Raw genomic sequence first — 18,342 nt, 5'->3', positions numbered from 1 at the left:
ACCTTCCAGTTGATAAGAAATGTATTCTACATTATTTAAGATAAATAGTAATGATAAATCATAATCCATAATAATCAATTGAGGCTATTACCATTCTAAGTAATATCCGCATAAATGGGTAATTGCGAAAATATCTCGTGCATTATTTCAATCTCGAGAATGAGAAATAATACCTCCCTCAGTATTCCTCACATTTAAGAGTAATCGAGGGCGATTCGAATCCACAGCAGTGTGGGTAAAGTTATTTTAAGTCAGCTTGCTTAATCACTCAATCCGTAAATATATAATCTCAGAAATGTTTTATAATAAATGTTTAGAAATTAAATTCTAAATGTGATTATATTCAAAACAAAAATATGACTGGTAAAATTTTCCTATGCTCAGATTTATCCACAAACAACATGGAGGTTTCCTCTTGGACATAAGATGATATTAGTCACAAGTTATATGGCCCTATATAAATGGGTATATTGCAAACAACCATTTATATGTGGTCATATAATATGTCAGGAATATTTATAAAGAATTTATAATACAGAAAACTTCTATTTTTGAAAAGAAAAATGAGATTTCTTCATAAATTGACAGCAGCTGTGTTTATGAAACCATATAAACCAAACAGTTATCCAATGAAAAAACAAAGTTTTAAAACGTGCAATATTATAATATTTGTTGTAATGTGTCCATGATTCTTCCAATGTTGTAAATATTCATGCCAATCTGTGGACTATCAGTCCTAAAAATTATGTTTGACATCATATTTTCCAGAACTTATTAAGGCATTTTTGCACGTTATTTACATGTCCACGTCTTTCAGCATAATCACACCAAACAAAGCAATAAACATCATTCTGGCGCCGGTAAAAAGTTTAATTTGTGAACTGCATGACTTACTGTCACGTATAAACTTTTGGTATGTTGAAATGCACAATTCGAAATCACCATCTTCACTTTGAGGCGTCTCTAATGTGGTTGAATTCCCCGTCCGATTTCTTAACTCAGTCATTTCCGGAAGCGACAGCGTCATCCATGGACAACTAAATCTGTCGGGGTAGTAGAACGCACACCTGTTCTGCTTGTAAATTGCCGGCAGTGTATGGGTTAAAGTAACGTATTCTTGAGGGTTGGAGAAATACGTCGTCATGTAGGTTACATTCCAAAGTAACAGAGACAATTGGCGAGTTTGGCGCAACTGTTCAGCAAGTGAAAGAACATATTTCAACTCACAAGAGGACGATGTAGTAAAAACGATATGTGCGTAAAGTTTAACGTATTCTTGGCCATCAGAGGCATTTTCTGGCAATTTGTAAGGCATATTTATACTACAAACCGTGCAACGCTTGAAGCCAAGTTTGAAACGTAACGATACAGATAAAGCCTGTGATATTCTTTTTAGAGATGACGTGTTCACTGCTTGCGTCGGCACAATTTCAAAGTTGAACGCATAATTCAGCTTACTTCTTAACACAAATGAAACACATTTTCCGGCGGCTGCTATCTCAAACATTGGACATTTGATCTGTCTGCATTTTTCCTGAATTAGAAGCAAATATACAAAAAATATATATAAAAACCTCTCCTTGATTTTGGCCTGAAACATTTGTAACGGCATTTAAATGAAGAAGATTAAGAAAGGCAATTTTTGACGATTTGACAAATTACGTAACTAAACTGTTAATATAAATGTTTTTTCTCATATTTTGTCACTTATATTATACACAGGGATCGGCATAGTGTTGGGATAATGTTAAAAGTAATTCTAAAAATATACATGTATATATATATCATATACATGTATATACAGTATATGTTTTTTTTCTAGACTATCCCAACACTGTCGAATCCCTGTGATATTATATCAAATATTGACCCCCCAGAATGGCTGTTACTATTGGCAAGGGGGTAGATATTGTTACAAGACATGCCTACTAAACAAAAGTCCTCTGACCACTCAGCATAATACAAATGTACTTCAAAGCATACATACAGCAAGATACAGCGTCAAGAAACAATTTATAATATTTTTGTTTACCTTTGACCTCTTGTGACCTTGACCTTCCTTTTGCGCGAGACAACTCAACTCAACATGGAAAACATTTGTGCTAAGTTATATTAAAATCCATCCATGTATATAGAAGATATAATCGCAAATGAATGTTTTACTATGTTATTTGACCTTTGACTCCTAAGTGTAACCTTGACCTTTGCCACAGACACCTGAATTTTTCGAGCGACAATCCGCCTCACTTTGGAGGACAATTGTCTCAAATTATATTGAAATCCCTTCATGCATGTATATAAGTTACGATCCGGACACGGGTTTAGCGCTGAAGCCCAAGTGTTACCTTGACCTTTGAGCGGGGGACCTGGGTTTTTCGTGCGACACACCACCCCATCATGATGAACATTTCTACCAAATATAGACTGGACAAATCCGGACGCACGCACATACATCTAAAATACGCCAAAAGTGACGACTAAGTCGAGCTCACTGCAAGCGGGCTCAACAAAAATCGGGAACTATCCATTGTGTAGACGTGAATATTATGGTGTAAAACATTTATAAATTAATATCAAAGAAAATGATTCCCTACAAAAAATTCGTCGTAGAAATGGTCCTCATTACACCGCGTTTGCTGCTGCTTTGGTGACAATCCTGTTCGCAGAGGAGACAAATCAAGGACCATGCTTAAACTCGGTACGACTTTATCAGGAATGTTGTAAAAACATTTCTCCCCCATCGGAGTATTGCACAAGTAGCAATAAACATTCGAATATTGTTTGTTGAGAACCTTGGAAACCGACAAACCGCCTGGAAAGTGAAAAAACATGTTTTAATGAATTCTGAAATTTGTAGAAGTATGAGAGGGGCAAAACGTGATTCAAACACTGTTCTAATTGACAGAAAGTAAATACAGGTAATTCAATGTTAATTCTAGTACCACATTTTAATAATAAAATAACTCTGAATTTTGAAATATTTGACACCAAACTCTTATGTTTAAATGCAAAAATGCTGATGATTATTTCAAACAATATTATGTGCGGAATAAAAATTATTTTACTTCTACAAATAAGATAATAAGGCAATAAGATCCGAGCAACATTTTTCCAATTTACATTTTATATAAAATTTCTATGTCGGTGAAATTCTTATCATTTAAATATTATTTGAAAGTGTCCCTGTAGCTTTAAGCTATAAGCTTTCAGTCGGCGCTAGGGGCGTGGACGGTAACTCACATTTTACAGTGTCGTCCATGAGAGCATATTTATCTCGGAGCACCAGGTGTGACCGATGTGCTCGTAAACATTGATATTTGCGACAAATTGGAAATGATAATGATGTATTCGACACATAATAGAAAGGAAACTCGAAACACATTTGTCTCACATTCGTCAATAAAATTCTACTTGAAAGGAAAACTGTTTCTGCTTAGTACATTGTAATTGAACGAAAAGGCCTAGATAGTTCGACGCCCCAAGTAAGTGCCGAAACTACAGCGGTTAGTGACAAGTGGTTATTTGAAAAACTGGGCCACGTTTGCCCCTAAATAAAAACCTAAAGGAAATTTGGGGGGAAAAATTTGCCATAATTTTTTTGGTTTTTCTGGGCCCTCCCAGAAAAAGGGCGAAAACCGAAAAATTTTCCGCCGAGAATGCGAAGCCGATCACCGATATTGTATCCTTAAGTTTACCCCGGGGATAACGGTTTCCGTTTGGACATACATAACTTTTTTGTCTCCCTAAACCTGCAAAGGGCCACGCACGGTTTTAAAATCAATGGAAAACCCCGATGGAATGGGGGGGTTAAATTATGATGATGCGAACAATGTAAAAAATAATTTATTTTTACATCATCATGCCATCCCCCAGTTTCCCCATCGCTTACCACGTTTTTTTTCCCATCGGAACATTCGGGGTTTTCACCATTTCCCCATCGTTTTTTCATCTTTCGTCCCCGTTTTGGGGCCATCCATTTTTCATCATGTTCATCGAAAGGGGAAATTCCTTTATGTTTAGTTACCCCCAATTTTGAAATTTTTTTAATTCGGAGTTTTATAGAATTAAATATTTTCCAAATTTTTTTTTTTTTCCCTTGTGGATTTTTTTTAAAATACCCTTCAAAAAACCCTTTATTGAATATTTTTAAAACGGCAAACCTCAACTCTTAAAAACAAATTTCTGCCTTTCGGGAAATTTTTTTAAAAGAATTTCATAAAAAAATTCATAAAAAAAATGTGTTTTCTTTTTCCCTTTTAAAAAAAAACAAAAAACCCATGAAAACAAATGCTGTTTTTCTTGCCCCCATAAAAATTTATCCCCAGAAACTTTTTGTCAAAAATGTTTTTTTTTTTGGGTTTTTTTAGACATTTGGGGCCCCATTTTAAACTTTTACCCCCCCGGGTTTTTCCTTACGTAAGACAATGTCCCGTTTACAAATGTCTCCTAAAAAGGAAATTTAATCAATTTGACCCTCCCCAACCCTTTTTTAAATTTTTTCTTTTGGGCTTCTATAAAAGGTTTCCCTTTTTTCTCTTTTTTTTAAAAAAATAAAAATTTGGTTTGATTTCAATTTTACTTTTGTCATTAAAAACACAAGTCGTTCATTTCCTTTTTTAATTCTCCCCTTGTCCCCCCAAAATATAGAGGGATGGTTTTCCGGGGGGGGCCAATTGAAAAAAAAATTGGGCCCCATAAAAAAAGCACACTTTAAAGGGCGTTTTCCAGTTTTTTGAGTATTTTTTCAGGGTTTTCCCCTCAAAATAATTTCACACAATCAAAAGGTTTTTTTTTTATTATAGAACCCATTTTAAAACGGGGGCCAAAAAATTTATTTTAAAAAAAAACCCCCTCTTTATCCAAGTGTGGCCAATTTGTAAATTCCATACGAGGGATTGGTTTCTCCCAGAAAAAATAGCACGGGCCCCTTTTTTTTTATAAAAAAACGCTCCCTTTTCTTGGCGCCCAAAAAAGGGAAACCATTTTCCGAGAGGGGAAAGGTTCTTCTTTTTCCCCATTTTTTTTCCTGATTTTCATCTTTCGAGAATTTGCTTGGGAAATTTGTGCTAAAAACTAAATAATTTATTTTTAAAACATTTTTGCCCCTTTTCTTATTATAAAACCCTTTTTTCCCCCGGGGTAAACATACTTTTGCCCCGAATTTTTTAATTTAAAGTTCCCATCTGTCTTTGAAAACTTTGTTTTTTTTTTCGATCCAGATTTGACCAATTTCGCAAAAATTTCCCAAGCGGGGAAAATTTTTCCCGGGAAAAGTGATACAAACATTGATTCCCCAAAACATCTTCCTCGCCCCCCCTTGACAATTCTTTCACCATTTTACTTCCAATTTAAAAGAAATCGCCCCCATTTTGCCAAAAATTTGTTCCCAAAAAAACCCCCAAAAAGGGTTTAAAAATATTGATGAATGGGGTTTTATTTTTTAATTCCCCCTTTTTTTTGTCATTTTGAAACCCACTTTTATCACACCCAGAAAACTATTTTAAAATAAAAAACTGCTTTTTTGTTTTAATTGAGCTTCTGGCTATTGGTTTTTGTCGTTCTTATAAAAAAGGCCCCAACAGCTGATAAATTAGAAGTTTTTTTCAGCTCCCTCCCCGTTTTAATAGAAAACCCTTAAAAAGCTTTTTTTCTTTTGGGCCATTTTGAAACCGAATACTATTATGCATCATTACTATCATACACCGGGGGCCCCCAAACAATCTTCTTTTTCTACTTCTAACAAATAAAACCTGTACTTTTTAAAAATAATAATAGTTTGAAAAAAAAAAAAACGATTTCCTTCTGAGTCTTTACAAACCTTTTTTTTGGGGTTTTTTTAAAAACCTTTTAATGTGCATTTTTAAAAAAACCCTTAAAAAATTTGCCGGTGTTTAAAAAACCCTTTAAATTTTTTTTAAAAAACCCCTTTTTAAATTGGGGGTTTTTTTCAAATTTTAAAAAAGGGCGGGGTTTTTAAACAATTTAAAACCCCTTAATGGGGATGTTTTTTTAAAAATATATATTGTTTTCTTTACCAATTACGTACTGTTTTAATCCCCTTTGAAATTTAGTGAAAACAAAGATTTTTTTAATGAAGATCAAAGTACAGAAGTATAGATGGATTTTTTTCAATAGCCCCAAACTTTATGTAATTTTTGGGTTTTAAATTTTAAAATTTAAATAATCCCTATCAGCTTTTCCGGAAATTTACGGACAAAAATTTTAAAGGAAAATGAAAGGGATTATGGATAAATATTGTGACGTTTGTATAAGCAGTAGGTCTCCAGATGGTAAAAAAAATGAAATAAATGTCAAGTGTATTTCTTTTAGTTGTTTTATGTCTTTTTAAAAGCCATTATGCGCAAGAAATGTTTTTTTTTCTTATTTATGAAAAAAGCTTTTATTTTTTGTTTCCCGTTAAAAATTTCCCAATTTACCTAACCTTTTTGCTTCGGGTTTTTTTTCCAAATGATTCCAATTATGAGATTAAAGTTTTTTTAAATTGGAAGTCAAAATTTTACTTTAATTAAAATTTGGCTATTTTAATGAAAAATTTAAAAGGGTACCTTTCGGGTTTTTAATCCTCAACTTTCCCTCCAAAACCCTTTTATTCAACCGTCAAAAATTTCTCATTTTTAAACCATTTCTAAAAAGGGAAAAAATATTTTTTTCTGAAATGTGGGGGAGATCGGGAAAACTATAAGTGCAACATCAAAATGTTCTTTTTTTCCCTAAAAGCATATTTGCTATATTTTGGAAATAACCCCATAAATTTTTCTATGAAAAATAATTTTTTAAAAAACCCTGTTTACTTTTTTTTTTTAAAGTTTAATTATTCTTGAACTTTTTAAAACTAAAAGAAAAATTTTTTAAGAAAAAGGCTCTGGAAACGGTGCATATCCATATCACCCCTTTCGAAATCTGCTGAAAAGGGCCCTTTGACATGAAGGGCATTCTCTGCAAAAACAAACCAGCGATGGATTACCATCCAGTAAAATTTTCATTGTAATAAGGAAATGGGTATGTCATGTAAAAAAAGATGTATACCAGGGAACCAAAAATATTTTATTTATTACTTTTTCAGGGCCCCTTTTTTTTTCTTTACTGCAATTCAAAAAGTTTAAAAAAAAATTTCGACTTTTTGCCTCGCCCATCCCCTTCGACTTTTTTTGGGGGGTTTTAAATTTTACGTTAAGTAGTATTTTAATATTTTTTACTTTTATGTAAAATTTTAAATTTTTTTTAAGCGAAAAAAACCCGCCCACCAAAAAAAGAAATTTTGTCGTCTTTTAGGCCCCCCTATATTTAAAAAAAAAGGGTACCGTGTATAAAAATTCAATTAAGAGGGGTGGGCCCGTGCCCCTTTGCAAAAACCAAAAATAGGGGTTTAGAATTTACATTTATTTTTGACATTACCCCCATTTGTCAAACAGAATGTTTATGGGCATTTAAAATGTATGTGCATATATATAAAACCCACGGGTTATTTCAGCCCAAAAAATAGTCGAGGGATGGGCGGGGCAAACATGCGATTTTTTTGGCTTTTGGAATTTGAGTACATAAAAAACGGGCATGACAATTAGCATAAAAGAAAAAAATTTTATAGTGTTCGGGGGTTTTACTTCTTTCATAATAACTTCATTTTCCTTATTTAAAATTTAAATTTTACGGTTTGGGTATCCATGCTGGTTTTTTTTTTAGCAAGAAGTGTGCATGTTCAAAGGGGACCGTTTAGCAGATTTCGCAAAGAGGTCCCGATATGGGATATGCCCGTGGGAAAGGGTTTAAAATAAATGCGGTCGTTGATCAAGATTTTTTACTGTTTTTTGAGAAGCAGTTAATGAAAAATAAAATAAAAAAAAATAAATGATTACGAAAATGGAAACAGTGATTGCCTGTACAAAAATATAAAAGGAAAACAAATAACAAAAAAACAGCCTATTTCTTTTTTTGGATTTGCTTTTTTTATGATTTTTAAAATTGCAAATGGGGGAAACGCTAAAATTCTCGTGACAATGCGGTAAAATGGGAAAATAAATAAACACAAAAAAAAACTTCTTTTTTGACTAGAAACTAAAAATTACCCTTTAAAAACTGACATTCATTTTTCAAAAATTTTACATTATAAATTAAAATAAAATTTTACAGATGCTTGTTAAATCAGAAATGATAAATAGTTAAAAAAACATTCGTTCTGAATCCCCTTTCAGGGTTACCTTCCCCTATCCGTACGTAACCGGTCCTATTTTTTAACCTATTTTCAAAAATAAGTTTAAAAGGGCAAAAGAATTTCACGAAATGACCCTATATAATATAATGGGGGAAATTCTTCCTGTTTTGTCGGGTTAGAGTCGAGTTTTTGCATAACAACAATCTGTCAGCCGAAAAAATTCTTTAAAATAATAATATAAAGTTCAAAAAACGAAATTTTCTACAGATAAATCCCTTTAAAATTTGTCATTTTTGGGTAAAAATTTTCCCAATAATTCTTTTTTAAAAATTTTTTGGAAAAAATTTTAAAATTTCTACATATTTTTTTAAAAATTTTTGGATAAACCATATGTTATAAACCATTTTAAAGGGGAAATATTTCAAAAATTGATAAAAAAAAATAGACAGGGTCTAATTTTAAAATATTTACCATATGTTATCCTTATATATTCAAAATTGGGAACTTACGAAAAAAATTTTTTTTTTAGGGTTTTTAAAACCCCGTTTTTAAAGACTTAGAAAAAAACCCAAATCTAGATTTAATCTATTAAAAAAATAATTGGGTTTTTAAAAAATCGTTTTTAAGAGTTTAAAAAAATTTTCGTTGGGATTATTTCTTTTAAATTTAAATGGGGTAAAAAAATTTTTAAAATTAAAATGTAACAGGGGGTATAAAAACCCCCTTATTATCTTTTATAGCCCCTTTAATTTTAAAGCAAAAATTCCCTTTTTAAAAGGCTTTTAAAAATTTTTATTACGATTTTTTTTTGCCCCCAGAGGTTTTCCTTTAAAAAAAATGAGATTTTCCCTTGCGACCCCAACATCCTTACATTGGGGGACTACAGGATTCCCTTTCCCCTTTTAAAGAAGGTCAAAAAACCATTAAGGGGCAGACTTTAAAAATTACCCGCCTTTTCCAAAATTTGTCTTTAATAAGGGGTGTTTTCCCGTTTCAACAAAAAATTTTCTTAAACTGGTTTTATCAAAAAAAGGGAAAAACCCCAAAAAAAAAGATGGAAAAATTGTTCGCCCTTTTTTCACCCCCGCTATAAATTTTAAAAAAAGATCAAAATTTTTTTTTGGAAAATTTTGGTTTAAAGTTTTTTCTGTTTTTCCTTTCTATGTTAAAATAAAAGGTTATTTTTAATTTTGAAAAACACAAAATTTTCGAAAAACGTTTTATATTTTTGGTTCATATTTCCACTTTTTTTTGGGAAATTTTTACCCGAAAACCCCATTTTTTCCATATTCATTTTAAAATTTTTTTTGTACCCAGAATAGGTTTTTATAAAAAAAGGGAACTCCCAAAACCAAAAATAATTAAATTTTTGGACCCGACAGTCCGCTTTGTTTAAGACGTATTTCTCCCAAGCAAATTTTTTAACTACGAATTGAAAAAAAGCATTTTTCCAAAGCTTTCTATTTTAACTGTCTACCCAATCGGGGAAAAATCAAGATGGGGAATTTTTTAATTATCACCATGGGGTACACAGCCGGGGTTCATTCTGCAGGGTTGTGAAACCTAAATTTAACATTGCATCTTTTAATTATTTGGTAAATTCATTTCTCCGGGACTTACATCATATTTTATACTGGGGAAAATTCATTTTTTTTCCTGTTTTACATGCATACCCAAACTGGAAAATTTCCCTTTCACCCGGGATTACTTTATCCCTATACGGGTTTAAATTCATTTCATCCTGCCCTTACAGGGGTTCCCCTGATACGGGAAATTCTTTTCACCCCTAAACCCATGCATTTCGAAATACTGGAAAATTTAAATTTAAACCCTAAATTTACATGCATTTTCAAAATTTTGGGAAAATTTCATTTCTTTTCCTGACTTCTTTGCATTGGTAAATTCTGACTTACATGCATCTCTATACTGGTAAATTCATTTCATCCTGACTTACATGCATATCTATACTGGTAAATTCATTTCATCCTGACTTACATGCATATCTATACTGGTAAATTCATTTCAACCTGACTTACATGCATCTCTATACTGGTAAATTCATTTCATCTGGTAAATTCATTTCATCCTGACTTACATGCATCTCTATACTGGTAAATTCATTTCATCCTGACTTACATGCATATCTATACTGGTAAATTCATTTCATCCTGACTTACATGCATATCTATACTGGTAAATTCATTTCATCCTGACTTACATGCATCTCTATACTGGTAAATTCATTTCATCCTGACTTACATGCATATCTATACTGGTAAATTCATTTCATCCTGACTTACCTGCATATCTATACTGGTAAATTCATTTCAACCTGATTTTACATGCATATCATATTTTGGTAAATTCATTTCCCCTGCCCTTAAAATTCATCCCCTTTTACTGGTAAATTCTTTTCATCGAGCTTACCTCCCATCTCTATAGGGGTAAATCCCATTGGGTTTCCCACCCGGTAAAAATTTCCCGGTTTGTTAAAAAGTTGTCTTTTTTAACAAAAAATAATTTTGTTTTGGCCCTCTAAGCTCATTAAATTAAAAACTTCAAATTTTCCCGTTTTAAAAATTGTTTTCATGTCTTTATAACTTAGATATGCCTCAAAACTTTAAAATTGTTTTGTTTTTCTTTATAAAAAATTTACCCTTTCCCCGATAGTCCCATCGAAGTAGATTTTTTACTAAATTTTTGAACGAGTGTTTTTAAAGGTTAAAACTTTGGGTTGCTGCTCCCCCATTATCGTTAAGGGCCCAAAAGTGGCATAATGGCCCGAGGGCCGCCCCCAAAGGACGAAATTAAAACCCCGGGGCCCAAATTATGGGTAAGGGCGAGCAGAAACCCAAAATTATTAACGTCTTTAAAATCCCTTATGTCCAAAAAACGGCTTTTTAGACATCCTCCCTAATTTGGGTTTGTGCCCGTTTTTGAAGAAACGGACATTTGTCAATGAAAACCACAGCCCACTTTTTTTAAAAGGGGTTAAGGCATTTTTTAATTTCTTCCCTTTCCACAAATTTATAAAAATAACACAAAAGAAAAAAATTATTTTAAAAAGTATTAGGGGAAAAAGGAAAAATGTCATTTAAATCCTTTTTATTCGTTTCAAAAGTGTCTTGATGAAAAAGATATCTTTTCAACCCCCCGGTTTAAATTTAAAAAAAAAGGGCAAAACCAAAAATAATATAAAAAATGGTTTTATTTTGTTTTATCAAAATTTAAAAAATTCCTACTCTTAAATTTTTTGGTAAAATTTACATTTAGATCTAATTGCCTTTTTTTATAAATTTTGGCCTTCAAGAAGGGTTTTTGAACTTTTCTGGGTTTTACTGTTCACGTGTTTTACAAACGACCCGACCTTTTCTACAGTAAAATTTTAAATCTTTTGGGAATTTTCTGAGGGTAATAATTATTGTCTGAAGTTTATAAATTTTCAATAAAGCTTTGCTATTTGTGTTTTAATTATGTCGTTTAAACTGGCAATTACTAGTTCATTAAAGCCCAGCCCCATTTTAAATTTCACTGAGATTTGATGCTTTCATTCCTCACGTGCGCTCTTACTCCCCCTTTAGGGAAAAAAATAATCCAAAGCCAAGGGCGTCCAAATTGCAAAAATGACCTAGATCTTGCCATAATGGCCCTGAAATACACTAGATTTTGTTACTATATATAGTAACATAGGTATTAAATAATTATATTATGTCAGCCTTTGGCGAGCATACTACATTTTCAACGAATTCAATTCATTAAGTAAAGAGTCTACAAGAATGTAATATTCTATTTATCACATAGCCAACATAAGAACTGTTTACAGTGAAAAGAATCATTTTTTGTTATTGATGCGCCTATAACTAACATTTAGCGCGTCTTTACGCTATGTTTGTATGATAACGCAAATGACGTCACGTTAAAATACATGCACGGCTGTGCAATACTGTTTTACCTGCATGCCACGTGCACATCGTTATACCAACACGGGGAACCAGAGCCTGATTTTCGTATCTATGCGGAAAGATGCAGTGATATTTGTGTGCTTTCAGAAAAAAGCGGAAAATGTCGAAATCGGATGGAAGACTACGAGATCAACAGCGGCGAGTTAGGATTGTCATACCTTAAGTGGTGGTAGAAAACCTCAGATAGCCTTGCTTTGTAGGAGAACATTTTTCTCGGAGCACATTTGTCTCGCGAGCTCGTAAGAATTCATATCTGCGACATATTGAAAATGGGACAGATGTGTACGACACACAATAGAAAAGGACATTCGAAGCACATTTGTCTCACATTTTTCCATAAAATTGTAAAAAAAAAGTATTAATAATGCCCGTCCGTATACCGGCTAACAGCCATGGTTTTCTGTATCTATAATACCGTTCTTAGGTCAATCAAAAACTTCCACCCTCTGCATAGGAGTAATATATTAACTTAAAGAATATACCAGATCAGTATCCAGAACAAAAACACATATGCAGCGAGTATATTCTTATCGTTATTAATTGTGACACGTTTCTTTCCGATGCTTAAATTTTTTTGGCGACGCCATTGAGCGGCGTCGTCTCTTTTGGCGACGCCGGTTAGCGGCGTCGTCTCTTATGGAATGCACTCGGAACTGCCTCGACTATTATCTATAATAATCCGAAGACTGACGGAAAGGGCCGAGTAGTTGCGATTGCTAATTATAACAATCGAAAGTCCTCGGCTATTATCTGTAATAATCGAAGACAGACGGAAAGGGCCGAACAATTGCGATTGCTCATTATAATTGACCATTTTTCGAAAACCTAGCTAAACACCGTCTTCCGGTACGCTACGGATTTAGCGCTCTTGGGAAGTACACCAGCGTTATTACTTGATATTTCTATTTATATATTATTATGGCAGAAAAACTTAATTTGCTGGAAAATGATCTTTCTTTACTATCTCTATCACAATTTTCACAAAAATTAAATTGTTTTAAAATGAAAATCTTCGAATTTGAAACAGTCGTAGTGGCACCTGCCATAATAAATAGTAATATTTTCTACGTAAACTTGTGTATTTACATATATTTTTGCGATGAATTTTTTTGTACAATGATAGTTAATGATTTTTTAAACAACTGTTTTATTTCATTTACTTACCTCCCCCCACCCCCTCAAAAAGGCCAAATTGTTTCTTTCATGTGAGAAAGCTATAAAGCTAGCATTCGGAACGTCGGTGGTTCTCCTCAAGAGACATACAGACCTGAAATAATGCGCGTATGGGGGACCCCTGAGAACTTCCTTCACCAGTTAATCTGGAAAGTAGCCATATGACATATACTTTGTGCGACGTAACCTTTCCCCCTTCCACCCCCCCCCAAAAAAAAAATAGAGAGAGAGACAGGCATTATCTTTAGAATGAGCCGCACCACGACAAAATCACAATAGTTCGTTTTCGACCAGCATGGATCCAGACCAGCCTGCGTTTCCGCGCAGTCTGATCAGGGTCCATGATGTTCGCTATCAGTTTCTCTACTTGTAAAAAGGTTTGTAAGCGAAAAGCATGGGCCCTGATCCCTGGATCCAATCTGGTCGCATTCGCACTATTGTGGTTTTGTCATTGTGCAGCTCCTATTATATTATTTATTGTTGACTCGGTGAATTTTGATATGTTTCAGATGGCAAACGTTTGCTGGTGGTACTTCTTTTCTAAAATCATAGAGCTCGTTGACACATGTAGCGCCGATATATGTCCAAACGTCGAAAAATGTCCAAACGACGATAAATGTCCAAAAATTGACGATAAATGTCTCAATCGCCGATAAATGTCCAAAACTCCTTTAACGATAAATGTCCAAAAATTAACGAAAAATGTCGCAACAAATAAGGTGCTCATAAATGTCCAAATCGGTTAACGATAAATGTCTCAACTTTTCATATGTTAATTGCACTTATTTCTATGATCAACAGTTATGCATCAGCCAGTTATAAAGGTTTCCATAGGGATTAAAAGTACCGATTTAAGTAGCGTTCTCACCAGCATCCCGGCAAAGCCCAGGACCACCCCAGACGATCCGGGATGAAAATATTGTTGCAGTCTCAATAACCCCGGTAGCACTACGGCGATACCCAATGTCCATACTTATAACAACCAGGATGAACTCCGGGCCATCCATGCAGAGTCCAGTTGAAACTACGGATAATGCAGATAGTAAGTGGACGACGGATGACCTAACTCGATATTCAAACGCTGTTAAGTCTTCGATCAAAGAGATCATAAAAGCTGAGATCCATGCTAGCACAGCCCCAATTGATGTCGGCAGTGTCCCGGATGATCCCGACAGAGCCCCGGTACGGTCAGATAGAGTGCCGACAATCACCGGTAGAGCCCCGGCAGATCCCTTGATCACCCCGGACGTTGCCGAAAGTGTTACGGACGTATCCCGGTTGTTCCTGGATCAACCGACCGACCACCGGAACTCTAGCGGGATGCTTGTGAGATTGTTAAAAAAGTTTAAAAAATGTGTTTGAAAATAAGTTGATTGTTGGATACAGTCTATCTCCCTTACTATTAAAAGGGAAACAAATAAGTTAAACCGAGATGCATTGTACAAGTGCTTTACACCGGGCACTTAAAAGAACCAGGGTGGCCTCTGAAACGGGGCGTCTTCTGTATCATGCACTATCCCCGAAAAATAATATACTAACAATCTTCAGGGGACGTTGGTCATATGGGCAACCGGTACCAACGATAAAAAAGTCAAATAAAATAAGTTATTATGCCCCCCTTCGAAGATGTGGGGGTATATTGCTTTGCCCATGTCGGTCGGTCGGTCCGTCGGTCCGTAGACCATGCCATTTCTGCTCAATAACTAGACAATGCTTTGGCTGATGTTCCTAATATTTGGTGTGGAGGTTGGTCATGACTAGTAGATGACCCCTATTGATTTTGGGGTCAGTAGGTCAAAGGTAAAGGTCACAGTGACCTCACCATGAAAAGCTTGTTTTTAGAAGATATTGTGTGTGTAACATTGTCTCATTGACAACTACAGGGTTTAACTCAATTCATGGACCCATGTGTCATATTGGTTCTGCCCCATGGCAATGATATACATGTATTCCATAACAAATTTACTATGCATTTTTATACACACCTAAAAATCTAATGTTATAATATTAAATTGGCTGTGTTTAGGGGGCATACATGTTTTACAAACATATCTTGTTAACATCTGCATTGCGCTACTCTACACTTATAGCTATATTCAGTGTCGTCACTCGAACTCAACCTCCACTCAAACTCGGGAAAGGCTTCCTTAAGGACGAATTGAGGACGCCTTGGTCAAGGTTAACTCAAGTGTAGAATTGGTATTCATATTTGAAAGTCTTCCTCGACTTACCCGAGGAAGGTTTGAGTAGCAAATCACCCGTAAAATCACTGTTATAGGTGATCTGTTCATTACATAATTCATTATGTATATCAATATTGATTTGAAAGTATCATAAATATGAGTTTGGTACAGACATCATTTGTACATGTACTTTTGAAAATGATTTGCGGAATAAAACGTTGACTAATGAGCAAGTGGTCTGTGTACAATAATAATTCATCTATATTTAAATTATATTCTTGCTTCTACCATCAAATTGCTGAAGTCTATCGACAGAATTAATTTATTCTACGTTTTTTGAAAATGTATTAATCAGGTTTTCAGTTATTTTCACGACTTAAGCGCAGTTTGATTAATAGTGAACACTAATATAACTTGAAAATGTGAAACATTTTGTATGCTTATTTCTACCATATTCATTTATTCAGTTGGACTGACTGCCTTATATTCATGCGATAAAATGAAAATTATAAAAAATCTCTTATGCCTCTAAGCACCGGTTTAGATAGTTTACAGTCTGTTACACTAAAATGATATGGATTGAAGATCCATCATTGGCACAAACAAAATTACATAATATAGCTTTCAACCATATGCATGGAAATAATTATAAAGACAGTAATATTTACTATCTTAAACCTCTATAAACATGACATTTTGTACAAATGCCGATCATTATAAAAGACGATACATAGCCTAGCAAGAAGGGGCACAAAAGTGTCACCATAATAGTATGAAACAACAAAGACATACATCTAAGGAACATAAAACCTGTTCTGAGTTTTCCAGACCGCTGATTTTCGTTCTATAATTTTATGATTGAATAATCTATCGCCCACTTGGCATGTTAGTATCTATCGGCTCTGTTCTCGTCGACGTTTCTAATTTCTATAGAACTTACATATTATTGATTTATTATTGATTATTTAATTGTTTACGCGTTTAACTTTGAATTTGTCAAACTATACATATAAACCTTCCTGTTTTGTACGGCAAGAGGATAAATGAGAAAAAAAATGAATTTAAATTTGCCAACATAAAAGGAATGAAAACGTTTTCCTCAAATCGATATCACTGTGTTTTTTTCCAATGAAGACTATATATAAAACTTATCTTTATTACTGATCCAAAAACTGTTTAAAATATGAATTTTACCATTCCCAAATGTTTCAAAATAGTTTATTTATTAATTGATTAATTAATTAATTAATTTATTTTTTATTTACTCTTAAAATACATCAAGTAGAGACTTTACGACAATACACCGATATACGTATTTAAGGTTATATATCTATAGACGTAGAGCAAAATGATCAGACATCAAACAAAAGATCAGATTACTTATACGTTAGTCTTACGTTGTTTATTGCACAGTCAATATGAATTGACATGTAATGTATGTTAACTTATTTAGTTTAGATAGGAAGATCTTATTTCCATTGCAAATTTTGTGACACAACCGTCGTTATTATCATTATTATTATTTAGTTTTTTCATTATTATTATTATTATTATTATTATTATTATTATTATTATTATTATCTTCTACTCTTTTTATTTCAAAAGCATAATTAATCAAAGGTTAATTTAGATCAATATTGAAATGTAAAACATGTACCTATCATATAAAGACGAAACTCAATTATGGAAAGGAATATAAGTGTTATGCTTGTTTCCAATCCATGTATATTGTGATGTAAAATGACAATTGCTCGTACATTTGCTAAATGAAATGTTCACGTTTCAGCAGAAATGATTTAATATTTTTGAAAATTGACTGTTATAATAGTGACTGACCAACAGTTTACATTAAACAATTTAGGATACCCTAAAATCTAAAAGACACTCGGGCGGACAATGGCAACGCTATATGGGGCACAAAAATATTGAAGAACACAAACAATGCTAAAACGTATTGCTTCGGTGAGTTAAGAAGGCACATGCCCCCGCGCCCCATCCGGATCTGCAACTGAAATGTATAATGCACAATAATGTATGATACATTTTACGTCGGGGGTAAACGAGGGGGTAAAATCACGGGTTAGTTGGATAGACTGTTACAGTATTCAATACAATAAATTACAAATTAACATATGAAAAGTTGAGACATTTATCGTTAACCGATTTGGACATTTATGAGCACCTAATTTGTTGCGACATTTTTCGTTAATTTTGGGACATTTATCGTTAAAGGAGTTTTGGACATTTATCGGCGATTGAGACATTTATCGTCAATTTTTGGACATTTATCGTCGTTTGGACATTTTTCGACGTTTGGACATATATCGGCGCTACAACACAGTAAGTATCTGTAGTGTAGTTTCTAGAAACATATCAAATTTGGTCAGAAATAATATAAAGAAAAGAAATTATTTCAACATCGCGTCAAAAAACAGCTAATTATAAGAGGTCTATTTGTAATTCTTAGTCCCATGACTTTATTTTAATGGCTTAAGTGCATGTTAGATGTTTACATGCAGTTATGAGTCATAAAGGTAACAAAATGAGAAATAAAAATGATAGCATTTGTGAAGCATATGCATTCATTAACTTTTTTTCATCGTATTGTCATTGATAAGACATCGCGTTATAAAGATAAAAAAGATGTTCTAAATCAATGCAGTTTAAAAAAAGGTTTCAGCTCTTTTTTTACTATTTTTTACACGTGAAACCAGTTCTTATTCATACACCACTTTGTTACCGTTATTGTTATTATCATTTATTATTATTATTATTATTTATTATTATTATTATTATTATTATTATTATCATTGTTTATGTTCTTATTTTATTCTCCTTTTTTCTTTTACCTTCA

This window comes from Ruditapes philippinarum, unplaced genomic scaffold (assembly GCF_026571515.1).
Source record: "Ruditapes philippinarum isolate M1 unplaced genomic scaffold, ASM2657151v2 ctg899_1_1_1_1, whole genome shotgun sequence".
Lineage (NCBI taxonomy): Eukaryota > Metazoa > Mollusca > Bivalvia > Venerida > Veneridae > Ruditapes > Ruditapes philippinarum.
The sequence above is the reverse complement of the archived record's forward strand: the minus strand, read 5'-3'. Positions refer to the sequence as shown.